Source organism: Electrophorus electricus, chromosome 11 (assembly GCF_041902795.1).
Source record: "Electrophorus electricus isolate QZ-2024a chromosome 11, ASM4190279v1, whole genome shotgun sequence".
NCBI lineage: Eukaryota > Metazoa > Chordata > Actinopteri > Gymnotiformes > Gymnotidae > Electrophorus > Electrophorus electricus.
This window is the reverse complement of record NC_137507.1, coordinates 11,726,888-11,747,266: the sequence shown is the minus strand read 5'-3', so window position 1 is coordinate 11,747,266 and position 20,379 is coordinate 11,726,888. Positions and strand designations below refer to the sequence as shown.

At 38.5% G+C, this 20,379-nt stretch overlaps 2 pseudogenes; both read right to left on the bottom strand.

Annotated features, from left to right (window-relative positions):
* Positions 1–2,007: 2,007 nt before the first annotated feature.
* On the bottom strand, positions 2,008–12,209 carry LOC118241710 (protein O-mannosyl-transferase TMTC2-like; annotated as a pseudogene).
* Positions 12,210–12,454: 245 nt separating this feature from the next.
* LOC145659842 (scavenger receptor cysteine-rich type 1 protein M130-like) lies at positions 12,455–18,343 on the bottom strand (annotated as a pseudogene).
* Between the last annotated feature and the right edge of the window lie 2,036 nt (positions 18,344–20,379).

Here is a 20,379-nt window from a genome sequence, read left to right as displayed (position 1 = left end):
TACTGTCCTGAACTTCATAGACATTGTAGCATTAGCATCTATTTTGTTGTTGAACCCATCCACTAGTATAATATTTAAGACACTGAATGCAACTTAACTTCTCACTCTGGCCAATTTGTAATCTATGACCATGAGGTAAGGGGTTCAGGTTTCTGGGTTCATGAAATATAGCTGTGGATATATTAATTCAGTAATTCAATAACACCTATTTAGCCACATATTTAAAATTAAACTTTAAAAAAGTTCATCTTCCTGGTAGACCTATTATAGGCAGACCCCTCCCCCAATCGTCATATGCACAAATCCATTTTATTGCCAAACAACTGGTCAGCAATAACCAGTCAGCATTTCGCAACCATAAGTCAGACCTGTATAATTATGGGACACATCAGACATCAGAGACTCATGTTGTTAGACTACTTATCTGTTGAACAGCAAGGGCCACTTCTAGGCTTCTTCTTCCCCTTTTACCCAATCCAAGATAAAAAGTTTTCTTATGGTTGATTCAGATGCAGCAAGTTGTGCTTCTGCTGAAACAACAGCTTTGGAAATGTGTACATACATAACTCTACAATGTGTTATGTGTTTAATAAATGTTGCCTTTATTTTTTGAGTCTGCTTAGAGGGAATCTGTGATAAAAAATAAACATGACTTATTTGGAATTAATTAAGCATATTTCACACACACACACACACACACACACACACACACACACACACACACACACACACACACACACACACACACACACACACACTCCTTTCCTCTCCTTGGATACAGCGGTGGATACAGCTTTAATGCCACCTGCACAGAACTGAACTAAGCACCGATAAATAACTGACAAACACACACAACTAGATTGGATTAGGATACAGAAACGCTAGTTTTTGACTCGTTTCCTTTATTATTATCACTCAGAATATACTAAATTAAATCCAGTAACTGCTCAAATAAATGTTAATACCTTGAATGTTTTTTTTGTCTCACATAAACATCATATCATTGCAGAAATATTTAAAAAAAAGTTATTTAATAAGAGAACACAAACTTGTTATTCACAACTGTTTAATTTAAAACTTGCATGCATGGTGCCGTTTTGTTCTAATACATATTTTGTCCACAAGATGGCAGAAAAGCATTTTTAATTTGTTCACTAACTCCACTTTTCACTCTAATTGCCAGCTAAAGTCTCTACTGGTGCTCTATCATGGCTTTGGTGTTTTCCCGTGGTAAAATGGAACATTTCACTTGCCTTAAACGTTGTTATTTAAATTTGCTTTTATTTTATCAGCACATGATTTTAAATATCACTCATCTGCCTCTGTCCTTTATCTGGTCCTTTCAGTACTATTTAATGCAACATACATGTTAAGATGCATTTTATTATGTAGAAATTAAAGTAAATATGAGTGTCCATTCTAGAATAACAGGAACATTTCCAAGCAATTGGCTTGTATTGTTTTATTCTTGTATTTTCATGACAGTCATCCAATAAAATATTAATTTTTAAAAATATAATTACCAAATTATCAGGACACAATGCCCCATAATAAATTACTGCAGAACTAGAATCTATCATGTGTGGCTATTTTTAAACTTAATCTTTCAGTCCAGACATGACTGTATTATAAAAGGTATATAAATGACTTGTTTACCAAGATTCATGTTACAAGCAGTCTGCAGAAACATTTCCCCCAACCTACTGTTCTCAATGCATCAGATCAATTATTACATTTAAATATTTTTCACTTCCAAAATAAAATAAAAAAATCAACTAATGCAATTCCTTCAGCTGTGTATTATTCACAGACGAAGTTCCTGCAAATTAACAACTGATCTTTTCCACTGTTCATCCCTCAGACATAAGGATCTAGTTGGTCAGGTCAAACCTTTGATCAGTTCCCACCCAGTAATCAGAACCAAAGTTCTTAAACTGTCAAACTCATGAGCCCAATGGAAGCTTCTTTTGGTCTAAATCCAGTGGTGCTGATTCTGCTACGAGATCACCAACCTCACCTGCACCGGAGACTCACAAGTCTCAAACTCTCACTACTAACTGTGTGTAGCCATGGGGCTTGTGTCATGACCCCGTACTCCTCAGGCCCTGTTTGTGCATGATGTTCCAGAGTTTGTGCAGGTTGGACTGTGTGATCAGGTCGTCTGGTTTGAGCTGCAGTGCATGGAGGTAGTGGACCTCAGCCTCCTGAAGCTTTCTGTTGAGGTGGAGGATGGCTCCAAGATTCATGAGAGCAGCAGCATACTGAGAGAAATGAGGAAGAGAGAGGGAGAAAAAGATGATAATGAGAGAGAGAGAGAGAGAAAAAACAGCAAAAAGCCTGGAATTTAAATCAGGTATAGTCTCCTCATGATGTTAATTTCTTGATGACTGCTGATGAGGTACCAACAAAGGACACCTGTTTTTTTTTTTCTTTTCTGAATGGGACTGAATAGCTCTAGCATGTATGATAAATTTTACATCTAGAAATAACTATAACAATGCAGGCTAGAAATGTGGCTTTATCTGACGCAGTCAAATATAATGTCATTTAACCCTGATTTTTAAAAAGAAAACTACAGGTCATCATATTAGTTGCCTTCTCCAGTCAGGACTCCTTTTCAGTTACACAGGCATGAACGCATGCTGTAATCCTCTAATACTTAATGTTGATATTACTAGAGGGATAGTTTGTCAAAAAGTATTGGTAACCAACAATTCTTCTATTAGTTTCACACCAGAGCTCTGAGACTCCTTCAGCTTGAAAGTGGTGGAATTAAGTACATCAAAATATATTTCCTGTAAATACATACCCAGATCTTTACACTCCTGATTCAAACTGCATCCAATTCTGAAGTAATGTCATACAGACTTGCTGATGTGGTTTAGAATACAGTATGATTTACTGCAGTCTAAAAAAATGACAAAACTACTTCACTGTGTATTTGAAAGATGTAAGATTATTTGAATCATATATATATATTGGTTTCCTGGAAAATGAATCCACCAATATTCAATATATATATATATTGAATATTGGTGGATTCATTTTCCAGGAAACCAATCCGATACATCACACATCCAGCCTGAAAATAGCACAGCAGTGATTTGCAGCAGCGCATGGCATGTGATAGCTGGATTAGATGGCGCATGATTTATACACTGCTGTAGTTTCTGTAGCGTTTTCTTCACAGTAACAATTAAAGCTATTATGTTCATATGCAAATATCCATGCACTTGCACATGTGTGATGATTTCCATTACTATCATTTTGATAACCCAGTGCAGCCCCGGTGTAGGGAACAGGTTATCTGCCTTCTGGTGAAAGCATTTAAACACTGTTCACTGCCATGGATCCACGATCAATGATGATTTGTTTATTAATCCGTTCCTTAAAAAAATAATGATTCTGGTTTGGCTGTAAAGTACAGGAAGTTCAGGGTCGGGGAAAGGAGAAATCTGACAAACTGAGCCGTAGAGGAGAAAGAATAACCAAAAAAGAAGCACTCTCCCTCTCTAAATTAATTAAGATAAATTTATGAAGTTAATTACTGCATGGCCTTACTATATTGAAATCGCATGAAAAAACGGAAAGATTGCTGTTTGCCATTAGTCCGCTGAGTTTTAAGGTGGATTGGAAATTTTGAATCTGGAGAATAATCTAACTTCAGCTAATTCTGTGCATAGATTTTTATATATTTTTTTGGCAAGAAAGAATAACCATCTTGTAATCACTATCAGATTAAATGTCGACTGGTTTCAACTGAAGAGAGACAGATAGTACAGAAAGCCTCTCTCTGCTCATGTATTGCCTGATGTGTAGCGAGTAGAACAGCGATCTACTGCTGAAATTCACAAGAAGAAAAATTATACGGTCAACATTATATTGATGTGGAATTAAAGTTGCATGCAGTAATGAGAAAAAAAATGCAAATGAGCTATAGTTGAGGAGTCGGTAATTAAGTGAGGCAGTCATACTGAACACAGACAAACAAAGAGAGAGAGAGAGAGAGAGAGAGAGAGAGAGAGAGAGAGAGAGAGAGAGAGAGAGGAAACATCCCAAAGAAGTCGTTTTCCACTTCTGTTTCATATGTTAAAGTATTACTTAATATATTTATTTGATGAAAACAGCTTCTATGTAGAGCAACATGCAAAACTAATGAATCACCAAACTTGATGAAAATTGTTTCAAGATATGATCTTTAATGCGCCCGGGTAGGTTGGAAAAACTACTGGTATGGCTTTGCAAGGTAATTTAAGGTCAAAATACTTGAGCTGGACACACATTGGATGAACTGTTAAAAAGTGAAGCCCTCCACTATAGTGTAGCTGATGTTTTAATGCTCTACAGCAATGCTGATGTACTTACATTCGGTCTAAGGTCTGCTGCCCTCCTGTAATACTTTTCAGCTGCATCGTTCAGACTGGCCTGTCTGCGGGGTATGTACACACCATGTGTTAAAAACAGAGGTTAAGAATGTTAAGAATATCAGGTTAAGACTAAGAACAATAACTACAGTACTGAAAACCTTGAGCTTGGCATATTGCATAGCTGTCATTTGTTAAATCAGTTTCTAAAGCATTTTAACACATCATTTAAAAAAATATTTTTTAATGTCTGTAGCTTCTTTACAGTTCTTAACCCAAAACACTGATATTTGCATTGAAGACATGAACTTAAAGAACACCAGGTGATCCCTTCTGTATGCAGTGCATTCTTATATAAATCACTTGAATAATTTTTTTATGGATTAATGGATGCAAATTATCAGCAATTTTTAGCAATTGAATTTTCAAACCATTGACATTAAAGCTGATATAATTGGCTAACCATGGATTTTTATCATGTGCATATTGAACCTTTGCTCAGATATCAGCACAGCAGACCCACCCAACAAAATGTCATTTCTGAAATAAACTGGACTGACACTAACAGGGATTCTGTCAGGAGACCTGACAGGGATCTATTTCCACTGTTACAATGAGAGTTTTCTCATTCTCAGATGGACATCAATGAAAACTTAATTACACTACTCTCAAAAAGCTCTGTTACAAGGTTACTAAATTTGAAGACATATGCCAACATATAACGAAGACATTTTACACTACCTGATGCTTTTACCCAAAGAGAATTACAATTATGACTGAGTACAACTTGAGCAATTTAGGGTTAAGGGCCTTACTCAGGGGCCCAACAGTGGCAGGGATTAAACCAGCACTTTCTGATTACTAGTCCAGTACCTTACCCACTGAGCTACCATAGTTTTTATCATCACTGTTTTGTGACCTTTGTGATCTGCTTTACATCAGGCCCAGTGTCTTGCTAAGCCAGGTGGGCTCTGTTCTTCGCCCACTTTGACTTTACCATCTCACATCGCCCAGCCTCTACATAGACATAAGCTATTGCACATCCATCAGCACAAACCATGACAAAGAGAGCAACCACTGTGCAAACTACCTGTTTGGTCACATACCTGCTGTACTGGAAGGGCTATGGAACAGAAGAACGACACATGGTCCCCATGGAACACATCCTGTTCCTTCTACAACTGCTATCACTGCTGTCTTTGAACCTTTCATGGTTTATGTATGTTTTGCTGTAGTCTTATCTCTACTACTGTTATCAGATATCAATGTCCTTGTGTACATACGTCCACCTACCTATTTCATGTTTGACAACAGGACATAAAGGTGTCCTGTTTGTGAGGTGTAAAACACCCTTTGCCTCTCTCTCTCTGACGGCACTCTAAAAAGGTTCTTAAACCTGTCACATCTCTCAGCATGCAGTCTCAGACTGTAAAAAGTCATCTCCCTCACAAACACACCTGAGCATATGCGCTGCACTGAACACAACATCGAACTCGGAGCTGTCCAGGTCAGCTGCTTTCTCTGCCATCTCTGCTGCTTCACTTAAACGAGACTGTTCCAGCAGAAACTGGCCTGAGAAACACAGATGGACAGAGAGAGATTTACTAGTGGACAGTTTGTTTAAACAGGGTTTATATGCACCAGTCTTGATGTCATGAGAATGAAAAGCCTGAAAGGCTGACAGAGGGTTATGACAGAGGCTGAAAAACTTCTGAAAGTGCAACTACTACTGAAAGTAATGTGTAAAGGTGTTTTGTGTGCGCACACACACACACACACACACACACACACACACACACACACACACACACACACACACATATATATATATATGTGTGTGTGTGTGTGTGTGTGTGTGTATGTGTATGTGCATGTATGTGTGCAAGTGCACATATGGGATGCCTGAATGCTAAGTATGCTCGAGGTCCGGAGGGTTGCCATTATACATGCAGCCTCTATAACTAAACAAATAGACACCTCCCTTCACTAATCACCATGTTCTATAACTCTTATGGCTATAAATTTCAGTCCACTCTGTAACCATGTACATACCCATAAGCACTTTATGTATTATAAAAACTCCATATATATATATATATAGTAAGATAGTAAGATACATCGTTTGTGTTTATATGATATCTATAATGTAACATCTATCACCAAATTAAAAGCTCTGTGATACACAACCATGAATAACCTTCTTAGAAATCCAACTAACCCCATTCTAGTTTAGGTGTCTGATTGCTCTAGGATAACTAACCCAAGTCCCTATCCTCAGTGAGAGCTCACTGAGAGTTCCATCAGAGTTTAGAGATATTTCATAAGGGTATTTATAATAAATAAATAAATATATAAATAAATCATTTTAAAAAACCCTGCAAAAAGTACTAAAATTTCTAAAGATGTATTTATATACTGTAGACACCACACTATAGTAACACATCATACAGCTCTTCTTTCCTCAAGCCAAGCAAATGTTTGCACCAGTCATAATGCATGGGCACATAATTATAACAATACACCCCTATTCCCATTATGGATAAACTGCTATTTGCAGTATTGGCTCAGGCAGAGAAAGGCTAAGTCTTATTAAGATCTTATTAACTTATAGATAATTAGAAGGGAAGAAAAAGTACACAAAAGAACAAAGAGACAAAGGAGTAATGGGTTTGACCTACCATAGTGCATGTAGCAATTTCCCCTGGTGGGCTCAAGGTCTATGGCCTTCAGGAAATACTGCTCTGTGTCTGCTGTCTGGCCCTGTTAATGAGAACATCATCCAAGGATTCACACCACAGCTGCACCACAGCAGATGACACCAAGTCAAGTTCAAAATTCCCTGAATCAAGTCATACCTATTTAACTTTGTCGGCCAAAACCACCCACTGAATGTGGGAATGAGATTTGAGGGTAAAACCACCAACTGAATGTGAGAATGAAATACTATGTGCTAAAGGTGTGTGTGTAATATATTTTTATTTATATTATATATATATATATATATATATATATATATATATATATATATATATATATATATATATATATATAATTGTTTTAATTTATATTTTATATATATATATATATATGTATGTGTGTGTGTGTGTGTGTGCCTACCTTGTGTGCGTGCCTACCTTTGCTGTGCTGCTATGAGCTTATAAGGTAACAGCAACAATGGTCAAGTTTTCACACCTTCATTTTTAAACTGCTGAGCTGAAATTGTTCCACCATCCAAAAATTTGAATTTACTTAGAGATTTGTTTCCATGCACTTTGTTATGAAATCTGAAGCTCATTTTACCCTGCTCCTTTTGAAGTTTTGCAAATGATGTAATGATTAATACATGTAACCATAGCAATCCAAGTGACCTAAATCCATTTAAAAGGCAGTCAACCCCCAAATACACCACAGTTTAGAGAAGACTAAAATCTAAGAAGACCACAAGCTAACTCACCATGATTGACAGCAGCTTGCCATAGGTCAAATGGGCTGGGACATGGTCGGGTTTGGCCTTAAGCGACTCTCTGTACCAATACCCAGCCTCTTCAATCTTGTTCAGCCTCATATAAGCCTCACCTGAGAGGGGTTACACCAAAATTCAAAAGTGAAACATATGGAAATATACCCATTCTTGTAATTCAGACTTCCAGGTATGCAGGTCTTCATGATCTCACATACATTTTAGTCTCACATGAGAATGCAAAGAGTGAATTCGTTAACTGTGAAGTACACGATGGCACCACTAAATTACAGTGCATTTTTTAAACAGTGTGTCTGCTGGAAAGCAATTAACAATAAGCTGTATACTGAGCCAGTACTTGACACTGTGTGGCCTAGGTCTGGGGTCACAGTTCAGACTTTAGAACATGCTTTTCCTTAACTGCATTTTAAACTGACCTTTGGATTGAGAAATGTAGCTCCCTTACACCTCACCTATAGGTGTCTTCCCCAAAGGTTCAAACATCATACTGAAGCCAAATAAAAAACATACTCCATTCCATCTCTCCACTATTAGAACAGACACTATTTCCCCCTTCTTTTTCTTGTTCTTATTTACCTTACTGTCATGGCTACTGTGGCCACTGTGAATGTTCACCTGCTATCTAAGTCTTTTCTGTTGCATATCAGCCATGAATCCGGGACACTGACATCCTTTAACACACGTGTAGCCGATGTTCATCTTTTCCAGCTACCACTCATTCAGTGTCATAGGGCAGACGTTGAAGGTGAGTGCTAACTAGCACACTCTCTATTCATAATACTGCAGATGCCTACAAATGCCACTCAGTTACAGCTAAATTCTACAGGTTTGCATGTACACCACAAAGGTGAACAGAATTTCTTCAAGTAGTGTTGTCCATGTTCCTTGATCAACATGTCTATTAACCAATCACTGACCTCTGATCAGTATGTGTTTGATGTGTACTCCTCTGACCACTAAGCCATTTAAAAAATTCTCCCACCTCCACATTTTTGTTCATAAAATTCTTTAGATATATTGAAAATATTAAAAAAGTGAACATGTCAAATTTGAGTCTTTTATTTTAAATTACCATTCTTAATTGGGCAGGTTTTATATAAAGCTGAGTGAGCAGTTCTCATCTTATTTATGACAATCCAGAATTCCAGAATTGTTTGGAATCATCATTGTCTTGATCTCAGACCAGTCACTTGTGTTGATCCAGGACCATTACTATCATGTGTTTGCCACTGCACAAGCTAATGCAGATAGCTAGCTACAGATACATGAATGCCCAGAATGCCAAGTAATTCTGGACCATTTCTAGTAGTAAAAGATGTTCCCACAATTTAAAAGACTGCTGACATTTTCAAATGTAGTAAAAAACAGACAAGCAGACAAAAAATGTTATGAGGTTTTCTTAGAATAGTGGCAATGCCATACTTAGAAAGAAACATGCTCAGCTTACCACTCACCCATCATGTTTTAAAGGCTCTGAGGGGCAAACTGGTGAGGCATCTTCTTCACAGCTTCTTTATACATGGACAGGGCCTCCTGTGGAGTCCACAAGAGTGGAATATAAGAGAAGTGGCTAGAGCCAAGCTATGGCAATGCAGTCCGTAGCAGTCTAGGCCACTGAACTCAGCAAGACAAATGTGATTGCATATTACTACATGTAGTCACTTTGTCCTCCATGACTTAAGAGTTCTTGAATAATATAGGATAGGCCTTACAAGTACAGATACATATTCATGGTTGGCAACCTAAGTTGGCTTCTTAGGTTCAGAAGATAGATCAGCAGACATCCATATTGAGAGTTGTGCTGAGCAGGTGCTTAACATTTTTATGAATAGTAAAATTCTGAGGTGGCAAGATGTTTCTTGTGTGGAGTTTCGGGAACATGTTTCTTAGTTATGTCTAAACCACCCCTTTAAAACAATCACTTTCCTTTACACCTAAAGAAGTCTGCAATATAAAATTTGTCTTAGTTTTTTCCAGTCTGAGATGCAATCACTTTCATTGTCTTCCAGCCTATAAAACAGCACTTATTACCACAGCAATGTTCAGCAGGTGTAAGGGATTCTCACCAACAAGGTCACCAACACACCTCAAACTTCAAGAGGAAAAAAAATGGGCATCTTTTCAAACCTGAGTAGTATCTTAAGTCAATTTAGAGACTGAGACCACAGTGTATTCCCTATAACACTGTTATCTAATCAAGATTGTTAGTGGTATCTGAGCCAGTCTCATCTTATTGGTTCGCAAATCCAGACTGCACAGTACCTCCTGCTGGCCCTGTTCATGTAGCAGCTTGCCCAGATTGTACAAGCAGCTAGTGACTGAGCTTTTGTGAGCATGGGGGTCCTTTAGATTCTCATCTGGGATGTCTGCACAGGTCTGAAATGTGTGCTTGGCCTCGTCCACGCTGCCTTGAGACACTAGAATAATACCAGTGTTCAAATATGCAGCTGTTAAGGAGACAGAAGATGCAAGAAAAAAAGTGAAGAGCCTGATGGAATTAAAATACGAAGTGTTTACTTAGTCAGCACACTTAAAAAGACTTTGATTCATTCATCTGTAAATCCTTATACATTATCATTAGTACAGCTTAGATGCAAGCTAATTAAAATCAGACCATGAAATGTAAGTCAATTGAAATGAAAGAGTAAGTTCAGTAACAATCTCTATTGTGGGTTTAATAAGAGAGACAGAGTTCGGATCTTACAGGCCAGGGTTGGTCTGCTCCCGACTGCCAGCTTATAATAATGAAGAGCTTCAGAGAAGCGATCATTCTCCTGCAGCAGCAGACCTCTGAGTCAGGGATGAAGGACAAGTGATGAGATGGACTGTTAAGGTGTGTGGACTGTTTAAAGGCTGAATAGTGTGGGTTACTGCACCACTTTAAAAGTAAGCAACAGGAGCCCATGCCTCCACTCTCCAAGATCAGCTAATCAGGCTTGAAGAAATAGCAGTCTCACAATTTGGCAGGGACACAGGAGAAATCACTTTTTCAAAATGGGTTTCAAAATGATTGATAGGATGGTAAGACAGAAACTCACAAGTTGTAAAGCATGTCAGCCATGTTGCCACGGTAATACAGGGCATTTCTGTACGCTTCCTCTGCCTCTAGCATCTTACCTTGGTTCTTCAAGACATTGCCAAGGTTACCCCAAGCTGAGTGACAGAAATGTTGCTTAATTATTTCTAGAAAATGTGTATCCTTTTCACAACTTTTGAAAATATTAATATCAAAATCTTAACATCAAAACCACAGTTCTGTCATACCTTTAGCGGGGTTCACAGTGATGCCAGACCTGTAGAGCGAGTCCTCATTCTGCCAGTTTTGGTTTCTGTGCACCATTCTGAGGCTATAGAGCAGGAGCAGCCCAGCAGTACAGCCCAGCAATAGCGTCCTGGAGCTTCTCTGCCTTGCTCGTACACACAGGGTCCTCAGCCCCAGCACCACCAGCAGACAGAAGCCCATGCTGGGGATGTAGAGCACCCTCTCAGCAACCACAAAGCCCACGTAGAAGAACATGTTGGTGGCAGGCAGGAAGGGCAAAGCCAGCAAGCCCAGGGAGAAGACCACCATGTTTTCTTTGGATGGCAAAGATGCATGAGTGGAAGTGGGGACGTGTCTGGAATACCCATTCTGGGTATTCTCAGGAAATTCTACTGGAGTGAAGCCATTGTGGTGGTGACTGCTGTCATGGTGATGATTGCTGTCAAGGTGATGGAGACTGTGGCCATTAGTCAGGACCTTTCCATTGGTGACATGGGATTTTGCATTGGTCAGTGCAAGAGTATTAAAGAGAATCTCATACTGAGATAACAAATATCGGGATATGTTTCCAGTCAGCAACCCATAGCAGACTGATTAATGAATACTATAATCTCTATAATTTTCAATATTTATCTGTGGGTTGTATCCACCTCCCTTACCTGAGAGAAGCTCTTCACCAACATCTTCATAAGCAGAATGCTGTACTTCAGAGCTGATATGTTCTATCAGAGATGAACAGAGTAATCATGAGACATGTTTGAAATGTTAAATCATGAATATCTACGTCTATAGATAATAATGAAGCTGGGTAGCTGTGAGAAAAACAGAATATTTGTCTAGTTGACTGCAGTCTTACAGAGGATAAGAAAAATAAACTAGTCCAGGAAGTTACCAGTCGACAACATTCTTGTTTTTATGTGCCTTTATTTATTTATTTTTAAATCCTCTCTGGGGTGATAGTTATTTATTTATTTTTAAATCCTCTCTGGGGTGATAGTTCTCAGCATATAAATAGTGTATTATTAAACACTTTATTCCACTCATTGTTTCTATATATTTCTGTAAAGCTCTTTGAATTCCTATTTTGCATGAAAGGTACCATACATATAAACTTGCCTTGCTTTACAGTCATAAGGCCGACATCTATTGTGATACTGCTCAAATCTATTAGTGTAGTGAGTAGCAAGTATCAAGTGTAAAGTGTCACAAGGAATGAAAAAAGTGTGTGATATAGTCACAGCTTCAAATTAACAAACACAAGCGCTCTCTTTTTCTTTCAATCTGTCATTCTCTCTTTATCTCTTTATCCCTCCTCAATATGATTGCCTGGAATATTACCCTTCCATATCAATCACCCTTTAGAGCTGAGATAGGTGTGCTTTTAGTGATGACTCTGTGGTCAATCTCCTCATAGATTACTTCAGGCAGAGTCTTATGCCTCCTCTTAGAGATCACTGGAGGAGAAGACAGACAGAAACATGGTTCCAGAAGATTGATGAGAGACTGAAGGATTAAGAAAACAGTAGATGATGTTTGAATATGTCCCACCTCTCCTGAGTACTCTGTTCTGGTAAAGCAGCCCAGCAAGAAGCACTAAGGCCAGGAAGAGCACCACTCCCAGTACCAGCAGGACCACTGGAGGGGTGGACAGAGCAGCTGCTGGTGGAGGTAGTGGATGACTGGTTGTTATCATCTCTGACTGACCATCTGTGCAGGGAATTGCAGAAGAGAAACTGCAACTCATGAGTATAATTGAAACGTTTTAGAAAAATGAGAGACAGGAATGAAAAGACAACGTGAGATGGAGTTGGTGGTTACTTTGCTTGTAATAACAGGGGCCAGAGAGATGTCTTGAAACAGAGAGCCACATCAGTCAAGCGAATACAGAACTCACACACATACAAAATCAAAGTCCTAATTAATGAAGTCCCTAATTAAATAAATCCGTAATTAGTTCTAGTCTCAAATTCTGATTGCCCCTAGCAATTACATGTTTACAAATATGATTGAAGTTACATTGCTTACCAGTAATTGTTTTTTTAAATTATTTTTATTGATAATGGTAATGATGATATTTATAATGATGATAAATATTTAATAGAAAAATCCAGCATTTCTTTGGTTGTTAAAAAGTTATACTCTGATTTACATTGTCACTCACCAAATGTGTGCTTTACCCTTCTGACAAGCCAAAAATACAATTCATTAATAATGAAGCTTTATATGAATAATGACATTTGTATTTGCTCATTTTTTGATCAGATGATTATTGTATACTACTTTGATGAATAAGGGGTGTGTTTGTATATTCAAGGCTGTACATTAGTTAGAAAAGAAAAACTTAATTACTTGGTTCTTCTCATTTCTTTAATTGTTTTCTCACTTTTTTGCACCTCTTCCTCATGACGTAGCTCCTCCCTCTGGGGACGTGACAAAGAGATGCAAGCTTGAGATGTGAGGACAGAGGGCTCAATGACCAAACCTCTGCCCAATGAGAGTCCTTGCTTACTAAAACACCAGTTTAAAGCAAAATCACTTATTGATGTGCTGCACAGGTGTTTCCCTCATCACCAAGTTCACCAATATTCAAAACAATGAATATACAATTTGTATTTTTTAGCTACTGAATTTATCAAAGCAGTTATTTATTGAATCCAGAACCATGACTACCATCTCCTCTGACCTGCACAGGTGACTCCAGCATCTTCTTTGTGAGAGCAGTCAGTGTGGGTCTTCAGTGAATAACTGCAGTCCCACAGGTGAATCTCATCCCCTCTACACTCCACTCTGTTCAGCCCTTCACCAAGACCAAAGGCAGCACTCCCATCAGCCCTCAGTTCCTTCCCACAGCCCAGCTGCCTGCAGACCACCTCAGCATTCTTGATGTCCCACTGATCATCACAGATGGAGTGCCAAGCAGCATTATGGTAAACCTCCAGCCTCTCAGAGCAGCTTCACTCTGATCCATTCATCCTGAGAGGCAGGTGAACTACACCACAGACATATGACATGAGGAGAAAGCACTACACAGGACAGTTAGGGTAGTAGCACAACTGTCTGGGTTCGAAAGATACCACATTTCTTGTCAAGTCTCACTGCATAAAGTACTGATGTAGAGTAATCCATTAAAATGTACAATGAGTAGTAGGATAGTGGAATTTTGATTAATGGTTGTCAAGCATCCTTACCTGACCACTCTCTTTGATCGGGAAAGAAAGAGCTTTTCACATGTTTTTGTAAAGATCACTGCTCTCCTGTGAGTATGATAATATAAATTATGATTATGTATTTAACATTCCAGAGTATTCAATTATGAAATTCTCTCCACTACTTTTATTGCAACATCAGACCTTGATATCTGCAAGAATCCTTACATGCACTTTGGAATCAAATACATGAAGAGAGAATCTGCCTACCTGAGCAGGTAATGTGAGCCACCTCATTGTGATTATTACAGTTATTCCGCCCCCAGGGTTCACATGGGCAGTGCCACAGAGTGGAGTCATGTTTCTTACATTTTATCTGATTCAGCCAGTTAGGAGATGATTCCACTCTTGCTGTGGCCTCAGACTCCCTGCCTGTTCTTCCACAGTTCAGCTCTCGACAGACCAAATTTACTGTTTCTTCATTCATCCCATTCACACACACACATTCCCCCAGGCTCCATTGTAGAACACTTCCAGATTCCCTTCAAACCCCTTAGTGAGTCTGATTTCTTTAAAATCTGGTGAGAAAAAGATGTGTAGGCAAAATCCATTTTATAAGTCTCTCTAACATTCTCAACTGTTAAAATACCCTTTGATTCTTTCTTTTTTTTAAACATTTTTTTTAAGTGAGACCTTTCTTTTTCGCCTACCACAGTTGCTATCAGTATCTGTTAATATTTGTTATTTACTGCTTTGTATGTTGCTTTAAACCCATGAATCCTATGAAACTGAGCTTTGTTAATATAATAAAATTTAAATAGCTAAAAGCAAAAAAATATGAGTGTTATTAAGTATGACACTGCATATAGTTTTGTGCCATCTTCCTTCAGAATGACCATATATCATTCTTGTGTCCTTAAATTTCATAAACCTTTAGATTTGACTGTTGTCTTTGAACTGAGTATTTGACAATTCTTGATCCAGGTTTGAAAATTCTGTCAACGTATGTGTCTTACTTACATTCTTAGTGATCACTATAAAATTTAATTAACAAAATGACAAACAGTTGCAGTCAGCATACTTCACCTGAACACATGACCCCTACATCCTCCTTGTGTCTGCAGTCATGCTTTCCCCAGACTGATACCTGTAGTTCCACCGGGACGTCTCGCTCCCCTCACACTGCACCTCATTCAGCCAAATGGGCCCAGTTCCAGGGCCAAACCAAGCTGGTACCTGAGCACTAAGGGCCACTCCACACTGCAGTTGCCTGCACACCACCTGGGCATCCTCAATATCCCATGAGTCATCACACACTCTCCCCCATGAGCCGTTGAGGAAAACCTCCAGCCTTCCTGCACAGTTTCCCCCAGAACCAACCAGTCACACACACACACACACACACACACACACACACACACACACACACACACTCTGTGTGTAGATATGCAATTACACCTTAGATGTCCAGATAGTCAATTATTTTATTTTGTTAAATTAACAAACTCCAGGTTCATAAATCATGAATCATCACACAATAAATGCATATATTAGGGGAGATTATTTAAGAATGTTAAATACAACACATACCAGAGCAGGTGACTTGACAGCTGTTCCCCGGAGCTGCAGGAGAGGTTGAGGAGGTTTGCACTGCTGCAGTTCCCCAGATGAGCTTCACTCCCAGAACAATTGAAACCCGTCACATACATGTGGCTGCATTGTTCAGGGTTGGATGGAGAGCAGCTAGAGAAGTTCAGCACAGAGCCACAGCCCAGCTGTCTGCACACCACAGAGGCTTCAGGTACACTTCGGGAGTCTAGGAGAACTCTCCTGTAGCCCAGGCTGAAATAAACCTCCATCTGCCCCTCACACTCACTCCCTCCAGACACCCGCACTCGGCCCTCATGAAAGGCCTGTGAGGAAACTGAAACAGAAACATGCATAAAAACATGGGTATATAGCTATATACTTATGTGTATATATATTTTTGAGAATGCAGTAGATATAATCTAATGTTTACTTTTACAGAATAGCAGAGGAGGGCATTTTCCCATAAAATGTATTTTTAAGTAATGTGGTGTTAAAATGCTCACTGCTGCAGATGACTCCAGCATCCTGTTTATGAGAGCATGCTGCTCGACTCCATGATGAGATGGGGCATTCTGATAGGTGTGTCTCGTTCCCATGAAAATCAAACACACACTTCAGCTGCCCACAGAGGACACTGGCAGCTCTCATATCCCAGTTACCACCACAAACTGAGCCCTAGTCACTGAGGTACTGGAGCTCCACTCGACCAGAACAGGACTCCCAGCCGTTCAACAGACGTGCAGCTGTGTAACCTGTAAAACACAGAAATGATTACAGATATTTAAACAGAACAAGCACTATTGTTGTCATAGTATCTCATAGTTACAATAGTTCACTGGCAACAAAGATAAAGATTAATATTTAACCTGAGTATATTAGTCCCACATCACGGTAATGGGAGAAGTTCTGTTTGACTGAAGATGTTGGACAGAGAGAAATCTCAGATTCGTTGCCTCTATACTGAAGTTCCTCTCTCCACACCTGGCCCTCCCTTCTGCCAAAAGCAGCTGCTCCCAGCACCTTCATAGAATGCCCACATCCCAGGCCCTACAAACAACCTCTGCATCCTGTTGGTCAAAGTCAGCATCACACTGTGGCCCAGGTCTTCCCATGAAGCACCTCTACTCTCCCAGAACACAGGTGAGGACCATGTGTAAGTATGGGCATTTTATAACCTGTGTGTAAAGTAAAATCATTAATACCATGGACAACACATATAAGAATAAATGGTCTATAATCATTCAGTTAATTAAAACATACTATGATATTTAAAGTCAGAATCATCTCATCTATGTTCTGTGGGTGATGGGTCTAGAATTAATCACAAATATGATATTTCTCAGATGTTTATACAAATCATTCTAAAAGAGATTAATAGAAAACAGACTGATTGAATATACACACTGATTTCAACGTACCTGAGCAGATTAATTCAGCATCATCATAATGAAGACAGCTATGTTCACCCCAGCCCAATGATCCACAGTGTTTCACTGTAGACTCAGTTCCACTGCAGTCCACACGACTCATCCAAATTGGTCCTGACCCTGGTATGTAACCTGCGGTAATACTCAGTAGCTCTCCACAGCCCAGCTCTCTACACACCACTACTGCAGCTAATGGATTTCCACCGACTTCCACCAGCCTCACACTGCCTGTGTGTGACCAAGAAGAAGAACATGATAGAGTAACAAAGAGAGACAGACAGATCATCATGTACAGTGGGTTTTTAACACACAAAATATGTTTTATGTAAAATGTGAAATCAGATTTAAAAAACACAATTCTTACCAGCACACACCAGTCCCACATCACTGTCATGAGAACAGTCATGTTTGACTACAGATGATGTTGGACAGGAGTAAATATCTGATTCATTGCCTCTACACTGAAGCTCTTCTGTCCACACCTGGCCCTCCCCTCTGCCAAAAGCAGCTGCTCCCAGCACCTCCACAAGAGGCCCACAGCCCAGCTCTCTACACACAACCTCTGCATCCTGCTGGTCAAAGTCAACATCACACCCTGTGGTCTAGGTCTTCCCATGAAGCACCTCCACTCTCCCAAGGTGGACTGCTGTTATTCTGTCTCTTCTTTTATGTTTAGTTGCAGAGGTAGAAATTAATTCAAGAAATTATTTTTTTACAAATGTGTTCTGATGCAAATAAATACATTTTAAATAATAATAATAATAATAATAATAATAATAATAATAATAATAATAATAATAATAACAATAATAATAAGTATTATTATAACTATTATTATAATTATAATTATAATTATTATTATTATTATTATTATTATTGTTATAATAATAATAATAATAATAATAATAATAATAATAATAATAATAATACTAATAATAATAATAATAATTATTATTATTATTATTATTATTATTATAAGCATTATTATTATGAACTCAAATGTGTAAGTACATACCAGCTGTAATGAGTGTGACTGCAAAAGTCAGTAGAATAGGAGCCAGACAGCTGTCCATCTCCCTCTGCCCTTCACACACTCGACTCAGCTGGCAACACAAACTTCACCTCCACTCCCCCAGAGAGACTGAAGGAACTGGGTCCCCTCAACCCCGCAATATAAAGAGAGAGAGCTCCTTGCAGCCGCCAATCACATTCACTATTACCTTATTGAAAAGTGAAGGGGAAATCATCAAACATCTTCAATGACAAATCAAAGAAGGCATTTTTAAATCTCACCCCAAAAATTCACTGTTTTGTTCTGCTGCAGTAAGTTAGACATTGCTGTCTAGTCATGCTGCAGAAGTGGCGGAAAATAGTTCGGTTTAAAAAAAATGCACATGTCTAACTAACGCCACTGATGTGGTTTTTAATTTTAATTTTAATTTTAAATGAATTTACTTGATAGACTTGCTTTCTCTGACCCTGTCAGTCTGGGATAAAGAGAATAATGATAGCGCATCGTCTTTGTAGTAGGCGCATCCCACAGTGTCAAGTAAATATTATAAGCATTATATACTCACTCACCCCACACTATACGTGTAAAAAGCTCATTACTATTGCGGAAAAGTTGTTTATTCGCTTGACGAATAAAGTAAAGTATCGTGTGATGTTCTGGAGTCAAGTTCTCACTAAAATAAACGTACCAAATGTATCAAATCCTCTAGCATAAAACGTATTTTAAACTGTTCTAACGATAAATTTCGTTCAAGAGAAAATGCTGGGAAACGCTTGAACTTTCCTCAAGAGAGTCATACCGTCTAAAAAGTTCAAAAAGCGGAAATGTTCCTATACTGTATTTTCCACGTATTTATCTAACAAAATAATTGACCGTATCAAAATTGACCTTCGTGAAGAGAGACGCGCCCCCACTTTACTACAAATGTAATTGTCTAAAAGAGCTCTTTGTTGGGTTTTTAAAAAAATTATTTTAGTTAGTGTACACAACTGTAAAATAACTAGTAAAAATAATGTTTTTTACAAGCCCACTACAACTTTCAGTTTCCCCAAAAGCACAATAACAGAATTTTGTAGAATATTTATTGTTTTCCTAATCGCCATTCCTAACTTAGACTTAGACTTAAATTTGTTTGATTCCAAGACAATTATAAATAATGAAACATGATAGCCTACTTACTCATTGATTTACAAAATAAAAAGTACAGTATAAGATTTCAAAAATTAACTAAAAACATGCAATGCCTCAACAAATAGTCTTCATTCAGAACTTTACTTCCTCACCCTACAAGTACTCAGCATGTGTGAAATGTCTTGAAGACATTATAGGTGGTGCCTCATGAAGCTGTTTAAAAGAACACCAAGACTGCAGAGCTGGCATCATAGTAGGGTGGTGACTTTGAAGAATAGTTCAAGTTTGGTTTATTCGTCACATACATAGTCATACACAGTATAACTCGCAGTGAAATGGTGTACAATCTAAGAGAGTCACTACTCATTTTCCACAGGATTTTTACCTTGAAAAAAAACTAGAATAGCAGAAATGAACAGCTCGACGAAAAGCTATCCTGAAAGTAGTCCTGAAGCGGCTACGCTTACCCAACAAGCTCTAAATAAATCTTCACAGGGGTCTGTACCTGAAAAAGTGCGCCTATGAGACATCTAGCTAGCTAGTCCTTGCTCAGGCCTGCTTGTGTTGCTGGAAGCACCATGTGGTGGAAACAATCGTGTTACTACTCTTGTTAGAAATGGAAGCTGTAAATTAATTAATAACAAATCGACAGGGACATAACTAGCTATCAAACTATCTAGGTAGATAGCAAGGTGGCTAACTTGGGATCCTGTCCGCTATTCTAGTCTTTTTCATGCGCGCTTTTGCTTGTATTGGGAAGGATTGTTCGACTGTTTTACCCTGCCGCTACAAAAGGTGGCTCAGTCACCCTACTGAACTATTGACCAAGCTCTCTGTCCTCTGAAGAGTGAAAGTAACATTTCAAGGCTTATTTTATATTGTCGGTAGCGTCATTGAAATAAATAATTAAATAAATATACATAGTTAAAATCACATTTTATGACAAATATAATTATTTACACTCAT